This window comes from Larus michahellis, unplaced genomic scaffold, assembly GCF_964199755.1.
Source record: "Larus michahellis unplaced genomic scaffold, bLarMic1.1 SCAFFOLD_37, whole genome shotgun sequence".
NCBI lineage: Eukaryota > Metazoa > Chordata > Aves > Charadriiformes > Laridae > Larus > Larus michahellis.
This window is the reverse complement of record NW_027436216.1, coordinates 43,079-47,790: the sequence shown is the minus strand read 5'-3', so window position 1 is coordinate 47,790 and position 4,712 is coordinate 43,079. Positions and strand designations below refer to the sequence as shown.

At 46.9% G+C, this 4,712-nt stretch overlaps 1 long non-coding RNA gene across 3 annotated transcripts; it reads left to right on the top strand.

The window, feature by feature from the left end:
• Window positions 1-449: 449 nt before the first annotated feature.
• LOC141737104 (uncharacterized) lies at window positions 450-4,267 on the top strand. 3 transcript variants are annotated; one of them, XR_012585141.1, is made up of 4 exons: window positions 1,249-1,310; window positions 1,632-1,736; window positions 1,815-1,914; window positions 3,022-4,267. It is a non-coding gene; the product is annotated as an uncharacterized LOC141737104 (long non-coding RNA). The 3 variants fall into 3 exon arrangements; XR_012585139.1 differs by lacking the exon at window positions 1,249-1,310 and adding an exon at window positions 450-772 and having other exon boundaries at window positions 1,632-1,914; XR_012585140.1 differs by having other exon boundaries at window positions 1,632-1,914.
• The last annotated feature ends 445 nt before the right edge of the window (window positions 4,268-4,712 follow it).

The following is a 4,712-nucleotide window of genomic DNA, read 5'->3' as shown; positions in this document are numbered from 1 at the left end:
AAGTAGCTTGGGACTCAAGTAGCGCTGTTGAGTAAAAAGTCAAAAAGATCATCAACATGACTTGAAATTGCCAGCAATTTACAGTAAATACCTTATTTCACAGAGGAAAATGTTTTTGAGACGGTTTTCTTACAGAATCTGATTCTGTTACTCACTCCCATCCAAGAAGGGCTTGCTGGCAGAAGTTCAGTAGTGCACACAGTCTCGCTAGAAATAAGGAATGACCCCACAGTAATATATTGGTTTTGGGTTTGTATTTTTTCTCTTGAAGGACACTTAAGTATGTAAGTTTTAATAATAATGTTATCATTTCATTGAATAAGCTACTTTGCTATAGAGATTAGTCTGACATTTATTTTTTTTCTATCTACATTCCGTAAAAAAATAATTTAATTGCTTACCTGGACATATCATTGATGTAATAGATGTAGCTGCAGAGGACAAGCAGATAATGTTTTTTCTAGCAAGGGTTACTCTTCAGTACTTTGTAGTTCATAAACTTAAAGCAAATAACAACACCTACTGCACCTTCAGCTGCTTTTATGCTTCTGGGGGTTGGCCCCACCCTTTACCCAGGGGATTGTGGGAAAGATGGTGGGCGGGGCCTCAGGGCCGCAGGCGGGGCCCGGGGTATATGAGCCACAGCTTCAGGTCAGGAGCTCATTCTGGTGCTGGGCTTTTCCACGGTTAGAGCTCTGATGTTTCTTAAGCGTTGTTTTAGAGCTTGTGCAGCTGTTTGGGAAGGCTTGTTTTAGTGTTTAAACTAGTATAGGTAAGACGTCAGAGGTAAGATTTTTCAATGTAAGGGTGGTTGCCATAGAAAGTGGAGATGTATGTTTGTTTTTTTTTTTTCCCCATATATTTAGTTTTATAGGGAGCATTTAGTTTGTTTAAATGGTTTAATAGTATGTGTTCTTTCTTTGCTTATGGCAGGTGGTGTGTTTTATTGTAATTTCTGACTTCATTGAAGATAGAACTTTGTACTCTTTTCTAATTTTGATGTACACTATGTTAGTTGGTGTTTTTGTTAGTCTCAATCAGATGCGTTATGAGATATTGGAGCAGGATTTAGCGTGACTGTCTTGTATGTATCCATATATTGAGTTTATCTGTTTTGAGAAAGCAACAGGGTCATAACAGCAGGGATGGCTCACCGTTTTCTTTCAGACCATGTAGGGTATCACAGTGGCCCTGAAGCTTTTGCGGTTTGCAGGCGGTTACCGGTAGGTTCTGTAACAGTTTTCCAGGTCTGTAGCAGAGCCCGGAGTCTCTGTGAAGGCAGAAGACAGGAGGTGTCTGCCAAACACAGGGTAGGGCTCAGAAGAGCAGGTCCTGAGGAGCAGTTGGAAAATAAGGGGCAGGAGTTGTGGGGGAGCAGTAAGCCTCCTTCCCTGATGGTTCAGGAGAAGGGGGGGAGTTTCTAAAGTTTTGGCATTAGGGGATGGCTAGGAAAGGGAGGTGGGTTCACGCATTTTTCTTGGACAAGTTTTGTCATTGGGTTTGGTTGTTGATGGTGTCTGGTCTGCTATAGGCTCTTGCATTTGAGGTGAGCTGGATAGTATCGAGGAGGAGCACAGGACTGGTGGTTTGGCAGAAGTGAAGTACAAATGTTGTGTTTCTTGGTTTCTTAGGTGCCGTGAATAACTGTCGCTGCAGCATCCGACTCTGGAATCGGTGCGGAGGAGGCAATCAGACTGCACCAGCGTTCAGGAGGCTCGAGGGGTTTTGTGGAGGAGGTCGTCGTCTCTTCTCAGGATGCTTATTGCTGGTGTTGTAGCTGCTTTTGGGATTATTTTTTTCTTTTCCTTTTGCAGAGGAAGAGGAGTAAGCCGGTGACCGCAAGAACGTATCGGATGGTTGTGTTTTGTGGACTACGTCAAGGATGGAATCAGATAGTAGCCCTCCAAAAGCTAAGTTGAGAGACCAGCACCGGAAAGGGGCGGAGGCTGACAATTGTGTAATGGGGTCTTTGACGTTAGCGTAGCGGGGAGGGCTGTCCCGGGGCACAGTCTCCTTTGGGCAGGTAAACGATGTACCTTACTGTCCAGTATTATATTAACACATCCTGGGCAGGGCAGTTCCAGCTTGTGTGTGTTGCCATGTCGATTGTGTTGTCTGTGTTTTGCATTCTAGACCTTTTCTTGGGTCTCGAGATCATCTTTAAGCTCCAGGAGCATGGAATGTGCATCGGGTACCATCATTATGGTGTCAAACGCCTGCACCCATGGGCATAGCACCAACCGTCTGCCTCTCTTGTTGCATTAGAATCTTAAAGCGTGCATCGGTCTTGCGTCTTGGAACTTTCCGGACGGTCCACTTTAGCAACTGGGGCTTCTTCCCTGTGTCGTTATGTTCTTAGGTCTTGAAGCTAGGCTTCCTGCATGTCCGTCTTGTCAGGCTCGACAGTCCCTTCTCAGGAACTGTGAAGTTGTACACTTCGTTTCAGGGGGTTCTGTGGAGCCTCTTCACATCGTCACCATCACAGTGCCACAGGTCGTCTTGCCCGACGGTGGCTTTGGTCCCAGTGTCATCCTTCTTGCTGAGAGTTTTCTCTCATCCTTGAGGCGCGTCATTCGTGGTGTTCTGTGTAGCGTCAGTCTGTGTGTGTTTGGCTCGGGGCTGCCCTGCCCGGGCGTGTAGTGTACAGGGTAGGCAGAATCACGATGAGAGTCTGTAGTGAATATGAGGATCTGCAACCCAGGCAAAGGTTGCATAGTTATCTCTAATCGATTAGCTCTCGAGAGGCTGCGTGGACGGGTGTTTCATTAGCGGGCGCTGGCATAAGCAGAGCCAAGTCGGAGAGGGTGTTTGCGGCTAGTGAAATGGACAGTATCTCAAAGATGTTCAGGCTGCTTTGTGTGGGGTGTAATGTTTGCAGGCTTCTCTCTTTTGGATGACAGGCTGTAGTTGGACTTATGTGAACAGGGTTCCTAAGTAGAAAGGAGACCTTTGGAATAAAGCTACTGCTCTGCATCAGGGTAATGTTTGATGTTGGTGTGTTGTTTTTTTTTTTTTTTTCAGATGCGGAGAGATGAGATGGACAGGGATACGCAGGGGAGCCGACGGGAGCACAGGACAAAGGTAGCTTAGCCTGAGGTATTAAAGGGAAGATGTGACCGGCGGCTCCACGAATACATTTGGCCACTTTTTTTCATGTGAATGTGAGGTTACGTAGCCATGCGTGGAAGTGCTGGACTGAGGTACAAGAGAACCAGTGTTGTTTTCAGTCACTTTGCTTTGCAGGTAAGTCTCTTCCAATGAACTGAACTCTCTGAAAACAATAACGTATTTTTCAGGTAGTATCTGCCTTCAGAGCGCCAAGACCTTATATTTACACTTAATGCCAAGGGATGCCGTGCAGAGAGGCTCTTGCTTATACTTATTCCTATAACAGCACAGTGCAGCTAACTTTTATATATGCCCCGTCGGAAGCAGAAAAGCGTAGAGGGATCGCACCCACGGTGAAGAGAAGACAGGACCGGTGACCCGAACCTGACCGATGGGGTATTGCATCCCATCATCATCACGCTCTGTATAAAAGCAGTGGGATCGAAGGGGTCGGTACCTGTTGTCTGGCCTTTGAGGATTCCTCTGTCTGTTCATTGTCCTTTGACCCCCATCTGTGCATTTATGCAACCGGGTCTGGAATCCGGTTCCAGTCTGTCACCGAGTGCTGTCCCGGACTTTCCCCGTGCCTGCCAGTGAAGCAGTGGTCATCCTGGGAGTTACGTATCGGGTTGTGTATGTCCTGTATGCATTTAATTATTTTCTTGTTACTGTTGTCTTTTCTTGGTATTATTTTGCTGTTAAGATTTCATTACAGTTCAGTTTATCTTTCAGTCCCTAAGTCTCGCTCTCTTCTCTCCTGCATCAGGAGAGAAGTTAAAAGGGAGCACGTGTCACTTGTTTTACTGCGCGGCCTAAGGCACAACAGCAAGGACGGACAGGGCACGGGAGCAGACTCGGCCGAGGAGAGCGGCGGCCCCAAGCCTTGGTTCTTTCTCAGCCACTGCATTACAGACAGCGTACAAGCTCCTGCTTGCGCTCTGTCTGCCAGTCCGATCCAGAACACAGTTCTGGCAGAAGTCAGGTTATGTGCGTTGTCTTGCTAGAAATGCTGTATGACTCGTTGTGGGGTTTCTTTTACGAGGAAACTAAAGGACATTGAGTCTTGATTTAAAAATATTGTTATTATGCTTAATGATCTTCTTGCCTATTTAGGTCAGGATGACGTCTTTCTCTTTATGTCTATGCCCTGCAAAAGATTAATTAAGTTTACTTACCTACTGGGCCCCATTGCTGACACAATTGATGTAGTTGTAATAAAAGAGGACGTATTGTCATTTCCTCTAAGGGTCGCTTTCTCCGTTTTGGTGTTTCGCATGCTGTACTTCTCAGGCCTGTGAGGAAAGGAGCAGCTGCTCCTCTGGCACACTCTATGCCTTGTTGCCCCAGCCCCTTTACCAGGTGCTGGTGGGAAGGGCGGTGGGCAGGGCCCGGGGTATATAACCCAGAGCCTCTGCTGGGGCAGCTCATTCCGCTGCCAGGCATCTCCAGGGTCAGAGCTCTGCTGGTCCTTCAGTCGATTGCAGCTTTGGAGCTGGCTCAGTTCCTTGGGCGGAGATGTTAGCCCATTTAGAGAATAGCAGGTAGGAAGCTGGAGGTGGTAAGACCTTGAGGACCAGGTGAGGTCTGGCAGCATGTATAGTAGA